Below are 19,613 nucleotides of genomic sequence, written 5' to 3'. Positions count from 1 at the left end.
TAGAGAGTATCTGCCAGCTCTTCTGACATGTCTGTTTTAGTAAATAATTGCATAACCCATACTTAGTGTTGAGCAAACCAAAACAGTCAAACCCTATTTCGGGTAAAACTTTGCTGAAAGTTTGCTTCAGTGCAAACCCAGTACTTGGGCTGCTTCGAATTTGCTAATATGTCTTCTTCTCTTTTTGTGTTATACACCAGTCTTTTGGGTATTTGTGAAGTTTGTGTTTAGTTTGAATTATTTTGGACTGGACTGAACGTTTTTCCCAAATTCGGCAAATCGACTGAAGACACAAAGCCAAATGTACATTATATCTTAAGACAGCCTAAGACGATCCGAGACTGTGTCTAATATTGCAATACTATTGAGCAAACCAGTCTTTTCCAATAGACAATCATAAGACCTTGGAGGATGAGAATCATTAAGTCCACCCTTCCCTGTCAGAGGACATGCAGCTGGAACAATAATTGCAGAAGGACAGATGGCGTTTATTAAAATTATAAGAAGAGAAAATAATATTAAAATATCTTTGCTTTTATGCTATATTTGTTTCTGACTTCTATCCAATGCTTATGCAAATGTGGGATGAATTAGTAGAAGCCACTGATTATCTAGATTAATGTTGTCTAACTCTTTTTCACCGAGAGCCACATCAGCATTATTGTTGTCTTCAATGGGCCGTCTGTAATTGGAAAACTGTATTTTAAATATTTTAAAGGATATATTAAATATGAGGTGGAGTACAGACAGATCAGAGCAGGTTCTAGTCCAGAAAAATTGGAGCACAAGTCCCCCGACATAGACACTTGACTCTAAACTGCCAAGTATTCAGAGAAAAGGAAAATTTATGGGAGTTAGTAGAACATGGTAAAAAGGTTTCCAAAATTTTTTTTTTGAACAGAGGGTTAAGCTGCAGTATAACACAGCATCCTCTCAGATCCACACAGCAAGCTCACAGGATATGCACAGGCAGGCTAGAACTGACATCCCTCTGCAGTATGGTAGTGAAGACCAGCCAGGATGTACAAGCCACTTTATGATCTGACCAGCCATGCCGTGCTGCTTGGTAGGCTCAAGGGAATGCACACCAAGGGTGTGTGGGGCTGCAGTAACAGCCAAGGCACTTAGTCCGCATGCACGTGGTGTCGCATTATAGGAACAAGATGGCAGCCGTGATCCTGGTACCCAGAGGCAGCAAACAAGTCCCCAGTGTGCCAGAGGATCTTTCTGATCTTCCGATCTAAAAGAGGCTCTTCTGCTTCTGGACCTCGTAGGCTACATAAAATGATGTGGTGGGCCTTGAGTGTGACACATGTGATGTACATTACCAGATTTTTACAGCGTTAAGTATAGTTCAAGCTTTACTCTAAAGATTTTTGCTGTTTAGCTGTTCATGCTGCATTTCAAATTTTAACCCTTTCCAATCCAATTTATATCCTGGTTTTCCTAGGGGGGCTTACTCTTTTTCTGCCTTTATACAACAGCGCTATATGCTGGTTAAAGCCAGTACTGCATGAGGTGACACGTTGGATAGGCTGCGACAGCAGAGAGGCTGGCAATATACAGTAAGAGGACCCCGACGAACGTCTTCCAACATCAGAGTCGAACAGCCTTAAATCATAATGTCTTCAGAGGTCAGACAGTGGATTGGAAAGGGTTAATGGTTTCAATACCTTTTTTGCTTAAAATCTGTAGGAAACAAATCAAAGGAGTGAAGCAAGTTGTACACCCGAGGGAATGCCCATATGAAGATGCTCACCTTCTGTCAAAACTAAAATCTGCCTCATTCAGCGCTCAAGGATCCTCTAACCCAGAGGAGTTATCACGTTGGGGTACAGAGTAAAGACAAGTCATCCAATGGGGGCTAGCTCCAGGAAGGTAAAGCACTAAAGCCTCCACTTATGGACGAGCCCATGGGATATAATACAGTTTTGGAATAACAGTGTATTCATATGGGGAAGATATGAAAATATTAAGATGATCTCTGTGTTACACTTGTTATTTAAAGTTTCATATTTAGTCTCACTGAACTGTTATTGAAACTAGTAGAAACAATGTTTCCAGAAGACCATGTTTGGTCATTGTGTTCACATTCCTTTACTAAGATGGTCTGGGCAATGTGTCACATTATTATTCAGTAAACTTTGTCATGATTTGTTAAGTCTGGGAAGGTGGTCCACCATGATAGGCCACTATGCTACATTTGTCTGCTTGCGCTATAAATAAAGTAAAAAATGGGCTGGGCTCTTTAGAAAGAGCACATTGGTGACTTCATACAGTTGATATACCTTGTTCTTTCTCCAATGATCATCATTAATTAATTTGAACACACAAGGGAACTCATGTCCTGGTGACCTTTAACGAAATCTCCATTTAAAGGGTTACTCCATCAACACCAATATTATATGCCATAAATAGTAGGTGCGAGGCTCTGTTACAGATTGTTCACCAGGGCCGAGGAGCTTCAAATTATACTGCTGTTGTCACTCTTCAGTCAGAGAACAGTACTGCTTGTGTTTTTACCATGTACAGGAATGTGATATGACACCACAAATAGCTGTCAGCCCAAAGCACTATTGTGATGCCACAAAGAGCTATGGTGAGTGCTAATTTTATTATTATTCTTTGTGGCTGGCAATTAATTGTGATTTGTTTTGTTTGGATGCCAGTGCCCTTGGGCTCAATTTGTAGTTGTGAATAGTGAGATGTAGAATAATACACAGAGCCAGATATTTCGCTTAATTTGTTGTAAAGCCAGTATTATTAAATAAGGCAGTGAGATGAGGTAGTATTCTTCATAACATTCAGTGCATAATAAATGATACTTAAATTGCAATGTAGACACATATGTCTAACTCATCCATATACTGGGAGCTTACTCTGGATTTATTTTCTCTATACTTCTTTGTATTTATATCTCTTTAATTTTTTATCTCCCTCCCTTCATATTTACATCTATTTTATTTTCCCTCTATTCACTGTCAAAGCTGTCTCTCCTTCTCAGTTACTCACAGTTTCTCAGATTTTTCTCTTGTTTCTCTCTTTCCCTCCTTGTAATGGCTGATCTCTCTGTTTCTTTTCACTTCTCTCTCCTGCCTGACACTTTCTTCCTTCCTGTTGGGTGCTTCTTTTCCTGGTGCTCTCTCTGGTACTTGCTTTGCTTGGTGTGTCTCACTCACTCATTCTTAATCTCTCTCACTGGCTCACTCTCTCTCGCTCCTGTGACCGTTGTCCGGCTATTTGTAACCTCTGCCCCTGACCCATTTGTCTGCAGCCTATCACAGACTCTCTGGTTGCTAGGCTACCTGCGTCATCTGAGTCTCTATGCATTTTTACTATCTTGTGCAGCTGGCTAATAAACATCCTAACTGGTTGCTAGGTTACCTGCATCCCTTGTGTAAACCGTAGGGCCGGTTATTATATTACCAGTCCTCATGACTAAACAGTGCTATGTAGCGCCTATTTCCAGGCTACTACAAATGGAATGATCAGTCAAACAAGTTGAATAAGCTAAATATCCACTTGTTAAATTGTACCAGGGAATCCAAGGGAAGGTTTGCTAAACAAGCTACAGTATGGTACTTTCATTATTGTAGAAAGCAGATAAAACTTGCCAGTGATCCTATAATCTGCAGTTTTTTAAGACTTTAAATGGCTGTTTTGAGATGATGTGACTACTATAATTTTATATCTCCTCATTTTTCTTTTATATATTTATTTTCCATTTCAGGGCTTCGACTTCCTTCAGATGATATAAGGCTGACAATTTTACACTGCAAATATTAGATAATGTGATGTAAAAGTTTAACACATTTTATTTTGTTAGTTCATTGTTTTATTGTTTCTGAATGATCCATGTACGGCTTGTGCCTATGTATTGTCAGTGTCTTCTACGTGAGTGAATTTGATGTGTATTGCATAGCATCAGCACTGAATGGGTTACTGTCTGGGTTATGTCTGTAAATGTATCTTTTTTTATGTCATGTGACCTTGTTTTATATAAGTGGTTGCAAGGTGCATGTGTGAGGTCTTTTCTGTCAGTCTTCCACTTGGAGTGATCTGTATAGGAGCCTGTCTGTACACAGACACCTTTAGTCTGTGTGTAGGGAAGATGGAATAGGAAGAAAGAATGACGTGTGTGTGTGTCCTGGGCCCAATCTACGCAGGCCTCTATGCTGAAGACCAGGAGAAACTGCAAGTCTGCGAGAGCCCACTGTGCAACGCTGAGTGCTTTTCCTAATGCGTGAGTGTGTACTGGTAGAGAGTTTGAGAGTGAGAGAAAAAGAGTGGCCAGGACCAGAAACACACAGACTACTAGGCCTGTGGAACTCCTCTGTCATCCCGTGATTCCTCCCTGTCACACCACGAATCTTCCTGCACCTGACGGTGGATGTTAATTGTGTTGGACTGTTTTCACGTTGTTCAAGTTTATTCTTCAAGTAAACTGGCTTTCCCAACCGTTCCCAGTTCAGCCTTTAAAGGTCAACTCTGTGTGCATGGACTCTTTATTAAACCTGCTGGAATTCCCCGCAAAGGATGGTACGGTGGCGTCACCCGTGACAAAAAACAGAAGGTAAACCACATTGGGGTGACCACTGTTTTATAGCCTGTCCTCGGTTTCTTGGACAGGTCTCCTTGCTACCCTCAGTGTGGGAGATAGTAGAGCCCTGTGACAAGGCCCAAACTCTACCCTGCTGTCTCCTAGGCTGAGGGCCTGCTGCTCGGATGCTGCAACGGCATAGTTACCACATTGCTTACAAGCTCTATGTACATAGAGAAAGCTGCATATTTTAAAAGTACATTTAGAAGATGCAGAGTTGTTTCACTTAATGTCAGTTGTTCTTGTCCAGGGTCAAGTACAAAAGGTTTTGTCCACTTTGGAGTCGATCACCAGGTCAGTACAGCTGAGTACAGAAATCCGAGTAGTTGAAGATCAGACAAAGGTCAAAAACCAGAACGCAGACAAGGGATTTTGTCACAAAAGGTTACAAGAGACCAAATTTCTTAGGCATCCTCCATAGAAAAAGAATTCCTAATATCGGAGGAAGTAGCAGGTGATTGGTGCAGGGTCTAATAAGCACTCACACTGGCCCTTTAAGAGCTGGACAGGGACATTTGCATGCCTTATGGGCAGAATACAAAAGGAAGGAGGATAACATATGGACTTCATGGGATGGTGGGGACTGATCATGACTTCAGCAACAGGTGAGTCGTGACGGTAGCACACCATGGCACCTGGATTTATTTATTGATTACTAATAAAATTAGATCTAATTGCTATGCAAGTCACAATTATAAAAATACACAATCTAATTAAAAAATAAAAAACAGAAACAGTTGTATCATTCATGTCTCATATTGAGCACACTGAGTTATCCTCCACAGTCCAGGAAGAAAAGTAAGTGAAACTCTGTTTTAATGACTTCTTCATTCTTGAACATTCATCTTCTTGTCTCTTATCCCATCATAGAACTGATGAAACTAGCTACTTATGAATATAATCAAGTTTTCTATCACGCATATAAAATACCGTATATACTGTATGATGCAGATGGATTTTCAATGACGACTCATTGACATGTCTCAGAGGACTTCTATGGGGCCCTCTTACGACTCTGTACTCCTCAGATTTTATTTGGAGCATGCTGCTTATGACATGCTCCATCTGATTTCATGTTACAGAGCTATTCTTTCCTGGAAGCATTGCTTGTAGGGGATAATAATCCCATAATTCTGCAGCACACAGGGTGCCTGCAACTGCTTAATAGACTTTGCTTTATGCATCGGAGTTGTTTACAGATGCTGGTAAACCAATTCTCATACACAGGAGCTTAAATTGTTGTATACAGATACAGTTGCAAGAAAACACAAGTGAAACCTTTAAAATTACTCTGACTTCTCTGATGATTACTAATAAAAGGTGGTCAGATTGTATTATAAATTAAAATTATCCACAATGTCAATCTAACTAAACTAATAACACACTAACAGTTGTACTGTTCATGACTTTTTATGAGTACATTCAGTAATTATCCACAGTGCAGGGAGAAAAGGTAAGTGAACCTCTGTAGTAATGACTTTTTGAAGCATTAAACCAAGCTTTAATTGGCAAAGGGATTTCAATTAAAGAGATAAAATTAGAAGCGTGAGTTTCACAGGTGCCTTGCCTATTAATAAAGGCACACACAGCCTGGTTACTGACAAATGTGTTCTCAAGAAAAAAATGGTTATTGTAAACTATACCTTGATGCAAACAACTTTCAGAAGACGTATTATAGAGATGAATGAAGCTAGAAAGGGCTACAGAATAGAGATGAGCGAGCATACTCGCTAAGGACAATACTCGATCGAGCATTGTCCTTAGCGAGTACCTGCCCGCTCGGAAGAAAAGGTTCGGCTGCCCCGGCGGGCGGGGAGCGGCGGGGGAGAGCGGAGAGGAACGGAGGGGAGATCTCCATCTCCCTCTCCCCCCCCCCCCCCCGCTCCCACCTGCTCACTATTGCAACTCACCGCTCACCTGCGCCGGCAGCCGAACCTTTTCTTCCGAGCGGGCAGGTAGTCGCTAAGGACAATGCTCTCTACTACAGAAGCATTGCTAAACACCTGGGTATACATTGATCTATAGTTAGACAATTTCTCTACAAATGGAGGAAATTCGGGACTTTTGCTGCTCTCTCTAGGAGTAGGTGTCCTTTTAAGATCACTCCAATGAGCAATCCTGAAAAAATGAGAAAGAACTGAAGGGTAACAGAAAAGGACATACAGAAGACTATACAAACTGCAAAATCCTCTGTTGTTGTGTCTACTATTAGAAAACACTGACCAGGAATGATTTTTGTGGAAGGACACCATAAAATAGGCCACTGCTATGCAAAGAGAAACCCATTATAGCACGTCTCAAGTTTATTTGATACTACCTGCATATTGTACAATGCTTCTAGGAAAATGTTCAATGGACTGATAAGCCAAAGAGGAACTTTTCTGCACAAAAGCATGAAACCATGTTTCCCGATTGTAACCCTATTGAAATGCTGTAACCTGAAGAGGACTGTGTACATAAGGCATCCTAGAAATATTGATAGATGTAAAAACATTTGTGAAGAGGAATTGTGTATTTAGTGTATTCTGACTTAAATAACAATCAGATCATATTTTATTATTACTATTAGTAATAATAATAGTAATAATAATAGTACCAAAATGCAAAATAATTCCAAAGGGTTCGCAGACTTAATTTTCTTAAATTATATATGGTAGTCAGGTACAGGAAATATTGTTAGACTTCCCACCACTGTGTTACTGTAAATAAAACAATCATCACATAGTAAAACTTTTACTTTTGACACAGAATTAATTTCTCCAATGTCTGTATTTGCAGACACACTAATTATTGTAATTGCATATTATTTATTCCTCATAATGTATCTGCAAAAACAAACACAGACTGGTGAAAATGCCGCAGAGATCCCCATGCTAATAAACGTATTCTAATGGCAAACAATTATATTCCTCTTTTCAGTTGATTATTGCTTTAGATGCATGCTTGCTAGTGGACAAGACAATTTGATGTCAGAAATGAATTAGAGCGTAGGACGCTTGAATAAAAACAGTTAGCAAATTTTAGCTTTTTGCATTGAAATTAAAATGTAACCTAAAAAAACAAACATGACATCATGGCTGATCCAAATTATACTCAATTCTAAAAATGTTTTGCAGTACAATACTGTATATTATTTGTGTTGCCACTACCAAAACCTTTCATGGGCCCAGTGACAATGCACTCCTGGAAAATTAAACTACTCTAATGGCCCATTTAGACACAACGAGAATTGCTGAAAAATCGCTCAAAGACGTCTTTTGAGCAATTCTCGTTTCATCTAAATGCACTGACATCGTGCAGTTTTCGTGCTCGAGTCGTTGATTGCTCACTTCAAGTTTTCTTGAATTAAGCGATCAGCTGTTATCAAGGCAGCCGGCTGTTATCACAGACCGCTGCGCTTATAAGATTATCTGTGCCTGTGTACTGCTGTAAATTCACATCGGGGCATGGACTGTAAGCGGGCAGAACAATACAGCTGTTTGCTTATGCAAAACAGCTGTATTGTTCTATTAACATCCGTGGCGATGTCCCGCTCCAACTGCATAACTGTATAGTAACTACTTAGCTACTATAAGGTATGCAAAGATGATCACTCAAAACTGTCACTCAAACTATCGTTTGAGCGATCATCTGTCAGTGTAAATGGGGTCTAAGGCTGCCTTCACATGTGCAAGATTTGTTCAGGTTTTTCGGTGCGGTTTTTGAAGCCAAAACCACGTGAGGATCATGAAAGGAGGGAAAGAATACAGAATGGATACAACCTCTCCTCTTATTTAGAACCACTTCAGGTTTTGGCTTCAATAACTGCATCAAAAAACCTGAAAAAAAAACTGCATTTGTGAGCGCACCATAACTGTTCAACCTCATAACTGGTGAAATCCAGGTGTTGGTCAAGCTATCTTACTGCCCCAGTCTCAGAATTCAGAATGTGCTCCACCACTTGAGTCCATTTATGTCTGAGAAATGAACATTCACTTGATTGCTTGTGGCCTCAGTCACACGGGCTTTTTGGTGCACGAATTTTTGAACGCATCAGTTATGTGTTCAAAAATTCATGTGACCGAAACATGCGTCACGGCAGAATAAACACTGCTAGTAGCCTTTATTCACTCAAAAAGAGCGCTGCCCACTAGCCCCTCCTGCGGCTGGAACAGCTGCAGCAGGGGATTCCTTGGATGTGAAACCCCTGGATGCTGTCACATCCAGGGGTTTCACCTGTGGCCAATGGGGCCGGCGGCAGCTGCGGCGTCCCCATTGACATACAGAGAACATCGCTCTCCTCTGCTACAGCTGTGAAAGCTGTGGCAGATGATTTCTTCATCTCCACGGGGAGTCCCATTATCACTGGTCACTGTGACAGCATTGTCACAGTGTCTAGTGAAAATGGGACTCACCAGAGAGATGAAGAAATCCTCTGCCTAGCTGCCACAGCTGTGGCAGAGGAGAGCGATGCCCTGCTATTGAATTCAATGTAGCCGGCAATGCAGCCGGCTTCATGGGAAGCAATGGGCTGCTGGCAAGCGCTGCAGTGATTTTCGGGGAAGGGCTTAATATATAAGCCCTTCCCTGAAAGTCAATCCAAAAATGTGTAAAAACTAAAAAAAAATGGATACTCACCTCTCTGCAGCTGCCGGGGCTCAGCCACATCCAGCCGGCTCTTCTCCTGCACTGCTCTGAGGAGTATTTAGCAGGCGGGGATTTAAAATCCCCGCCTGCTGAAAGGGCTGCCTCTGATTGGCTGAGCACTTTGACCAATCAGAGGCAACTCTCAGCTATTGAATGACAGGTGAGTATACATTTTTTTTACACATTTTTAGATTGATTTTTCAGGAAAGGGCTTATATTTTAAGCCCTTCCCCGAAAATCACATGCATTTGTGCGCATGTAAAATTCGCACATCTGCAAGTTTCCATTGAAAAGCATTGGTTCTATTCAGATTCGGCCGGCAAATGCAACTAACAGACGTGCGTACAAACACACGTGTCACTGAGCCCTCTCTGATCCACTTTAATCCCCATGTTTTCCCTTATATAGTGTTGAAGAAATATATGAATATTCCAATGAAAAGGGTTTGTTCAGGATTAGAAAGAAAGGCTACATCTGCTATTGCATTTATCACTCCAGTCACTCAAACAGGGAGGGGATGCAATACTGGAAAAAGCTTATGTAGAGATGCAGTATGGATTCTGAAAAATCAGCAGACTCGTTTTTATAGTCCAAGCCTCTTCAGGCAGTTGGTAAAGCCGAAATTGAGCTAAATTTCTCAAAATAATGAGTGTGTCATAATATACAAGTATAGAGGTTGGCTTAAGTACTGTATTTATGCAATGAGCTTGGTTCTGGTGCTCTATTTATTTTGTGAGCTTAGTACTGATGCTGTATTTATGTTATCAGCTTAGTTTAGCTGCTGTATTTATGTTATGAGCTTTATTCTGGTGGTGTATTTTTTGGTAATGGCTTGGTTATGATACCGTATTTATGTTATCAGTTTAGTTATGGTGCTATATGTATTTTATGAACTTCATTCTGGTACTGCATTAATGGTATGAGCTTCGTCCTGGTGCTGTATTTATATTATCAGCTTAGTTCTGTTGCTGTATGTATGTTGTGAGCTTGATTCTGGTGCTGTTTTTATTTTATGGAAGGTGTAAGTGCCGTAAAGGAGCACTATTACTGCATGGGAACACAAAGGGGACTTGCCAAGATTTGGTGAGGCTAGAGGAACTGCTTAAGGAGCCGTACCAAGGTTACAAGTTATCCCCATCCACAGGATAGGGAATAACTTGCTGATTGTTGAGGATCTCACCGCTGAGACTGAATAGAGCAATGGTCGCACAATCATAAAGCTCCTCGCACTTTTATTGCGACTGCGGAGATACCCAAGTAGAAAGTACTATGGTATTACTGTCAGCCCCATTCTGACATCACTGCAGGGGGAAAAGTGAACCCTACAGTGACAGGAAGAAGGGGGATATGAGACTCCCATTCTTTTCCCTACTAATGAGTTCTATATACGTTTGCATCCATGGTCATCTGTTAATCTGAAATATCTGATGAGCTGATATGGATCAGGACCCATTGTTTCCTGATTAAAAGTATTTTACTGTATTATATGTATAAACTTAAAGGAAATAAATTGTGTGTGCTATTCTAATTACCCAATTAGTTTAAGGAACCTGTCACCTCCTTACAGCACCATGAACTAAGACAGGGAGACGGGTGTTGTATTTTTTACTCAGATTGAAGATCATGCATGGCACTATATATCTGACTCTTCTCAGAGTCCTGTGCGTATGCTCTCCTATACAAGTCTATGGAAGGTGTGCACTAGAGATGAGCGAGCATGCTCGGATAAGTCAGTTACTCAAGCGAGCCTCGCTCTTCTCGAGTAACTATATTCTTGTCCGAGCGTGTTCGGGGGGCCAGTGGGGGTGTAGCGGGGGGGGGGGGGGTGGAAGAGATAGATCTCTCTCACTCTCTCCCCCGATATCCCCTGCCGCCCCCCCGAGCACGCTCTGACAAGAATGCAGTTAGTCGAGAAGAGCGAGGCTCGCTTGAGTAACTGACTTATCCGAGCATGCTCGCTCATCTCTAGTGTGCACACATCAATGTGAAAAGAGTCGGATGTGCAGTGCCATGCCCGATCGTCAGAGACTGACACTGCAGGGATGAAAGAGCGGGTAAGTGTAAAAAGTACATCACAGGAAACTCTGTCACTTCACCTAACAGCACCAAACTTTAGTTTATGATGCCATAGGGAGTTGGCAGGTTCCCTTTAAAGTGACCCTCGGAGGCTGGAGAATCAAAGATGACTGCACCAGCTTCTACTTGATGAACACTCTAAACTAGTATGTACAATTAGTCTAAGAAAACTACACCTACTTTGATTAGCCAGTGTTGACCAATCAGAGCACTGTGTAATGTCTTAGACCACAGGTCCATACTACGCACAGTGCACAGCGGGTAGTCAGAGAAGTGGTTGGGACATCTTTATTTTTTCCAGGCTTGGAGGGTTGCTTTAACACAATTACATCTCATAACTCAATGTAACCATCTTTAATTTCCCCAGTGAACACAGCCATGTATATTTCTTATGTATTTGGACACACTCAATAAACATGTCCTTACATTTTTTTTTGCGTTTTGCAGAGCATTATGTATCAATCACTGCATTACGTATTTCCACAACTAGGAAATTGCTAATGTTATTGTTCTACTTGTGTCTAAATATATGCTTTTCGCATATTATGACAATTTTGTATGGTCCTCTTTAACAGCACACCTTGTGGCCAATCCAGGTATTACAAGCAAAAATAAGGTTTTAATGAGACATATTATATGATTTGAGGCATAAATCTGCAAACTGACAGAATTGTAAACTGCTAAATGACAATTTCGGATTTACCATAGATATATATATAGAGAGTTTGTCTACTTTGCAATATGTCAAATTAACTTTATATTTAATATCTCAGTTTACTGATTTACTATTCCTTAGCTGTTTACTCAGCAAGACTTTCTCATATTTGGACTGAGCTAGGAAGAAATTAGCAATTCCAAATGCTGCAATGACATTAATTCTCCTTCATCTTCTGTATCTCCAAAACGCTTGGGAACCATATGGCTGGAGCTTAACATTGATTATAATGCAACTAGAGAGTGGCAAGCAGAAGAGACGGCAGCCCAAGGAACAGAGGTGGTCCTCTCATTTAGATGCCGTATGACAACCATTATGACCATGACCAAATACTTCTCACTGTACCAATTCCCTGGTTGCACCAAGACAGACCTTTCAATCTTTTTAATGTTCTCACCCAAAATATTTGTTAAAGGAAACCTCCACTTTTGTATAATTCATTTACCTTATTCCACTGATTGAATTTATATCAAATGGTAGCTGTTTTTGTGTTTACCTCGATGGTTCATTCCCTTTTCACATGAATCAGAATAGGGGATGCAAAAGTACCTCCACAGGTGGCGTCACTGTAAGTCAATGCTTGACCTTCCAACAGGCCAAACATTGATTTATAGGGGAAGGGGTAGTTTTTACAGCACACCAAAAATGACATGATCTTTGTTCTATGCATCAGCAGATTACAATAATACCAAATTTATTTAGTTTTTAATGTCTTTCTATTTTTAAAATGGTAAATAATATTTTTACTTTAACAAAAATTGCCATATTTGTGAGATTGTTAACTTTTTTTATTTTTTTTGTACATTGGGCTCATTTTTTGCAAGTTGAGATGTAGTTTTTATTGGGAAACCTACATCTTTTTGATCACTTTTTATTCTAGTTTATTGGGAGCAGAGATAACAAAAAAGTATTCAGAATTCTGGCATTTTGTTGTTTTTTTTTTCCCACGGCCTTTACGATGTTGGATGAATATTGTGATATTTTAATAATTCAGACTTTCTACTTGTTATGTACATGACAATACTAAATACATGTTTTTTTGAAATGGAAAAACAGGCAAGGTTTTTTTTTTGAACCGCTAAAAAACTTCATTAATGTTTTTTTTTAGTCCCCACAAGGGACATGGACGTATGATCATTTGATCGCTTGTACGAGAACCTGCAATACTTCAGTATATACTTTAGTATTGCAGTAAAAGTAAAATTTTGACATTGCCATGTCATCTATACATGGCAGCCCTGCTAGCCTATAATAGGCTGCGGGTTGCCATGTTAGCCCATCGGAATTCCTCAACAGCTTTGACCATGGCATCTAAGCACTTAACTGCAGTGATCTGAGCTAACTGATTGCAGGAGTTACTGTCAGCTGTCAGAAACAGGGTATGGAGAAGACTCCCACTCCATACAAACTTCAGGACAGCCCAATGAAAATGTACTATTGGGCGGTCATAAAAGGGTTAATGTTGTGAATACAAAGGACTCTGTGTATTGTTACTTTAACATTATGACACTTCTTGCTCAAGCCACTTATGTTCCCAGCAGGGAATTCCCTTCACATTAGGTTTGTATGTTTCTCTGGTTTCCTACTGCTTTCTAAAATACGTATGTGACTTTCTATGGAATTTTCCTTAGTGTATATGCAACTGAGATAGGGGAAAATGATTGAAAGCTCCATTGGAGACTGTGACCAATGTGAATAAATAGCTTCTGTGCAGCGCTGCTGAATATAAAATAATTCACTGCTGTCAAAAATAAGTGTTTTCTGAGGTTTTAAATGCTTTTCTGCACAGTCAGATCAGTGGGTCAGAGGCAGATTGAGATTATCTTAAAATATTTGGGGTCAGCTAGTAAATTACTGATGTGCCTTTGCTGTTTCATTTCCTTGCATGTGTTACAAAAATAAGAATGTAGAACAACCCAAAATTCTACTTAATTATATGTCAAAGTGCAAAATTTCACAGCTGGGGTTATAGTAGAATGGCAGAAAAAAAACATTTACTGCACATCCAAAATCTACTAAGCCCGACATTTCCTGCGCCAGGCTTAGTACAATTTCTCTGGGTGCACAGAGAGCTAAATAAATGCAGAGGTGCATGCCTCTCTATGTAGCTAGTGCATCCCCAGTATCTCCATGCATCTAAACAGAAATGTACACCAGGACCGACCTGATGTATATTACTGGTACAATTTACTCCAATTTCTAGTTTAAATTATACAAAAATCTGTTGTTCTGGGAGGCCACGCCCCCTCACAACAAGCCTCACCCACTTTTCAAAAAAGTGGCCGGCCAGCGTAGAAAGGAGAAAAGTCACAATTTGTTTGTGCAAATACACATTTGCGCAAAAATTGGTGAATTTTGTATGCCAGAAACTGGCCTAAAGCCTTTCATGAATGTGCCCCATTGATTCTACCAAAATGTAGATCAAAGGTGTGGCTGAAGAAAGCAGGTACAGTCTGGGAGGTGGAGCTGACAAGATTGGTTTATTACAGTTTGTAGGATAAGATTCAGCATAACTTGTATTTTATTGAATGGAACCTTTGCTCATTCTACACTTGGGAGTCCAGTGGGCGGTAATATTCAGTGATTGTCAGTTATATCTGTATAAGTGTACATGCTATACATTTTCCATAAAATATATGGTATGATAAAAAATGGTATTATTAAAAACTACAACTTGTATTGCAAATTACAAGCCCTCATGTAGCTATGTCACTGGATAAATTAAAAAAAAGTTATAATTTTTTGAAAGTAGGGAAGAAAAATAAAAACAACAGAAAAAACAAATAGGGCTGCAGCGGGAAGAGGTTCATGTAAACGATTGGAAGTTTTTTCTTGCACATATATTTAATGAAAGCCATTAACACATTGTGATAAGAGCCTTAAGGCCCTTTTACATGGGATGATTATCGTTCTGGGTGATCAGGCTCCCGCGGGGTTTTGAATGATATAATTATCCCGTGTAAAAGCATGCAGAAACTGAATGACTGGAGCAGAATTGTCCAGTCATTCTGATTAAGCAGCTTAGAAACTGAACGATACATCATTCAGTGAAAACAGCAGCCGTTCAGTACTGAGCGGCCGCTGCTTACAGTGAATCGAGAGGGGCGGGGGGAGAGCAGGGAGAGAATTCTACTCCAGCCACCCGGCCCCCTACTGGCTGCTCTATCAGTGATCCAGTGATATTCGCTCCTGTGTAACAGCACAGGAGCAAGTATACATGGGGTCGAGTGTCAGGCATCATTTGCCCAACACTTGTCCCGTGTAAATGGGCCTTTAGATTAGTACCATCAAGAAAAGAATGTAAAAGGCAACTCCTACAAAGAAGAATGGACTTGGACCTAATGGACCGAAACCTGCTAAAAGGGGTCATAACATGGCAGATATTTTATCTGCTCCGACACAATGTTTTGCACTGTTGAACTAGAGCACAAGGCCATTCTTCTCTGTACAAGTTTCCTTTTGTATTCTTTTCTTGATGGTACTAATCTAAAGGCCCATTTACACGACACAAGTGTTTGGCAAACGATGACCGACACTCGTCCTGCTTATACTCACTTCCGTGCTGTTACACAGGAGCGAATATCACAGGATCGCTGACAGTGTGGCCAGCAGGGGACCAGGCGGCTGGAGGGGAGTCCTCTCCCCGCTCTCCCATGCCCCTCTCCATTCACTGTAAACAGCGGCTGCTCAGTACTGAACAGCTGCTGTTTACACTGAACGATGGTCGTTCAGCTTCTGCATGCTTTTACGCGGTAAAAGGGCCTTAAGATATAATTTTGCACTTGGAAAAACTTATAAAACTCTTTTGGAATAAGTGTCCAAATGTTAAGAGCTAACGTCTACAATGCATTACTCTGTGAGTACAATACAGACTCTGCTTTCTTACAACAAGTCGAGGTAGGAGACATATTCTTCCGTACAACTTGTGCTGTTACTCAGATTTTCTGCAAAGTATCCTGACTTCTTATTCTCATGACTACAGGGAATTGGAATAGGGAACAATGTATTGTAGAAGTGCTCTTCCTAACAATGCAACAAGGTGCACTGAGTGTGGAGCAAGTATAGAGCATATACATTGGAGAGTGATAGCATTTATCTCTTTTGTTCTGTTGTCGTTTCTTTGCTCGTCTCCTATTGTTTTGCCTTCTCTGGCAGTCTTCAGTACAGAAAAGATCTCCTAATTATTGTGGTCATTGTGGCTCATCATTATCTAGAACTACTCACGCCGTCTAGTTATGGAACCCCCGTTGCCCACTCTCCTCTGCAGTAATCTCCGTGTGCCGCCGGCTCTGCTATCCAAACTGCCTTGTAAAGAAAATAGCTTGTCACTCATAATAAATAATAATTTGGAGCAGCTTGCATTATATCTAACCATCGGGTCTCACAATAGAAGGCTGTAATTTTATTCATACAAATAACCCTGCCCTGACTTTCACATGTCACTGTTGCTGATATTACTGCGTCAGACTGTTTCAGCTTAACCTGCCGTGTTAGACTAGAATAGTAGTTTTGCTAACCAAGGCCAAACAAAGAAGGGCTCTGTAATAGTCAAGAAAGGAGTTATATGGAGAAATACATGCTTTTCTACTCTATAATTTATGCATTGATGGAGGAGCAGGAAATTCAGTAATGTAGTCGTAGGTTCCAACTGTCCCTAATCTTGATTTTTTTGTTAATGTACAGATTGGGTTTTTGCAAGTTAAACCTGTAAAGCATTTTCAAGTTTCACTTGCATGTTCTTCCCATTTGGATGGGTACCATTTTTTTGTATTCCAGTGTAGTGCAGGCAATTAAAGAGGATATCCAGTTATAAACTAATGATTACTTATCTTCAGGATAGATCATCAATAGAGATGAGCGAATATATTCGTTTCGAGTAATTACTCGATTGAGCACCGCGATTTTTGAGTGCTTCCGTACTCGGGTGAAAAGATTCGGGGGGGCGGGGGGGCGTGGGGAGGCGTGGTGGAGCAGGGGGTAGCAGCGGGGAACAGGGGGGAGCCCTCTCTCTCTCCCTCTCCCCCCCCCCCCCCCACTCCCTGCTGCAACCCCCCACTCACCCACGGCGCCCCCGAATCTTTTCGCCCGAGTAGGGAAGTACTCGAAGACTGGCTTAGGCCTTGGTCAGACGGGCGTTTTTTCGCGCGATTTGCGCATGCGCATGCGATCTGCGCATAAATAGAACCATTGCTTCGCAATGGCATCGGACACATGGCCACTTTTTATGCGGATGTCCGATAAATTATAGGACACGAGGAATCGCAGATCGCGCCTATCTGCGATTCCTTGTGTTCTATTATATGCGCTCAATGGGGCTGGCGGCAGCAGCGCTGACCCCATTGAGAACATATACTACAAAGATCATTCTTCTCTGCCACAGCTGTAATAGCTGTGGCAGAGAAGAACAATGTTCGCCCATTGAATTCAATGGAGCCGGCAATAAAGCCGGCTCCATTGAAAGCAATGGGCTGCCGGTGAGCGCGGGATAAATTTTCGGGAAGGGCTTAAAAATATAAGTCCTTCCCTGAAAATCATCCTGAAATGTGTAAAAAATAAAAAAAATATATATACTCACCTTGTCCCTGCAGCCGGAGTTCAGCCGCGGCTGGCCGGCAGTTCTCCTGAACTGCTCTGTGTAGTATTCAGCAGGCAGGGATTTAAAATCCCCACCTGCTGAATGGGCTGCCTTTGATTGGTCATAGCCCTTACTAATCAGAGGCAGCTCTCACTCGCCCATTCATGAATTCATGAATGGGTGAGTGAGTGCTGCCTCTGATTGGCTCAGCGCAGGGACCAATCAGGGGCAGCTCTCAGATGTCATTCAATAGCTGAGAGCTGCTCCTGATTGGTCCTTGCGCTGAGCCAATCAGAGGCAGCCCATTCAGCAGGTGGGGATTTTAAATCCCCGCCCGCCTGCTGAATACTACAGAGAGCAGTTCAGGAGAACTGCCGGCCGGCCGCGGCTGAACTCCGGCTGCAGGGACAAGGTGAGTATATATATATTTTTTATTTTTACACATTTTAGGATGATTTTCAGGGAAGGGCATATATTTTTAAGCCCTTCCCGAAAATTCATCCTGCGCTCGCCGGCAGCCCATTGCTTTCAATGGAGCCAGGTGTATTGCCGGCTCCATTGAATTCAATGGGCGAACATCGTTCTTCTCTGCCACAGCTGTTACAGCTGTGGCAGAGGAGAATGATCTTTGTAGTATATGTTCTCAATGGGGTCGGCGCTGCTGCCGGCGGCCCCATTGAGCGCATATATTAAAACACAAGGAATCGCAGATCGCAGATAGGCGCGATCTGCGATTCCTCGTGTTTGCCCGTTTCGCCGAAAACGCTGCTAGCTGCAGATTTTTCGGCCCCGGTCACACGATTTGCGGATGCGCATCCGTCATGCGATCCGCAAATTGCGGCAAAAAACAGTCGTCTGAGCGAGGCCTTAGACCCGATGTCCATGGGTGGATTTTATTTGCGGAATTGAGCCGTGGAAAGCCGCACGAATCGTCGCCCAAAGAAAAGAATGGAGCTTCCGCGATTGATTTTAGGTCCGCGGATTTGATTTTATTGTATTTATTTACTGTCCGCACGGATCTTAAATCTCAGCCTGCTCCATTTTCATTGTGATCCGCCGCGGATCTGGCTCCATTGAAGTCTATCGGAGTCGCGGATCTGCTGCAGATTTGAAGGTTAGAAGTAATTAGGGAGGTGGGGAAAAGGCTTGGAGGTGGATTTGCAGATTTTTTCCGCATGGATGATCCGCACTGCACCCGTGTACATCCACGCAGAAAAAAAAAAAACACAATCCGCAAGCATTTAACAATCATTTTTAAGCATTTTATAAATGATCCACAGTGCATCCGCTGCGGATATCTGTATCTGCATCCGCAGCGGATGCACTGCGTACCGTGGACATTAGGCCTTAGTATTGTAAACCAAGTTCCCATTGAAATTAGTTGAAAGTTTGCCTGTAATACCAAGCCTGGCCACTGCGGTGGGAATTGAGCTGCCTGCTTCCTGCAGAAATCAGCTCATTGCATAAATACACTAGCCCACAGAACAGCTGATTGATGAGGGTCCCTGACGACAGAACTCTGTTAAGCTACTATTAATGACCTATCCAGAGGATAGGTCATCGATCGTTTATAACTGGATAACCCATTTTATGATATGTCATGTGTCACAGTCATACATTGAATCCCATTTTGGCTTTTTATATAATGTTTCAATGTTTAGATTTATATGGCATTGAATAACATTGCCTGTGGGGTTCTAGATGTATTATTTGTTTGACATCATTTTGCTATTCATATTTGTTATATTAGAGATTTCCATTCATATTAGGGCTTTCTCTACTGCTAGTTGAGGCCATAAATGTGAGACCTCCTCACTGTGAGTGGTTGTAAAGTGATGCAGGATTCCGAATACGATGCAGCAGATGGAGTAATCACAATATACAATATTTTTGTAAAAACAAATAAATGAAGGTGAACAATTGAATAATGACAATTAGGCATTTGAATTTTTACCATTAAAACACCTGGCCAAGCTAGAGCTAACGAGATCCTAGGATTAATGATACTTTATGCACAACAT

This window comes from Eleutherodactylus coqui, chromosome 1 (assembly GCF_035609145.1).
Source record: "Eleutherodactylus coqui strain aEleCoq1 chromosome 1, aEleCoq1.hap1, whole genome shotgun sequence".
Classification (NCBI taxonomy): domain Eukaryota; kingdom Metazoa; phylum Chordata; class Amphibia; order Anura; family Eleutherodactylidae; genus Eleutherodactylus; species Eleutherodactylus coqui.
Note: the sequence above shows the minus strand (reverse complement) of the source record.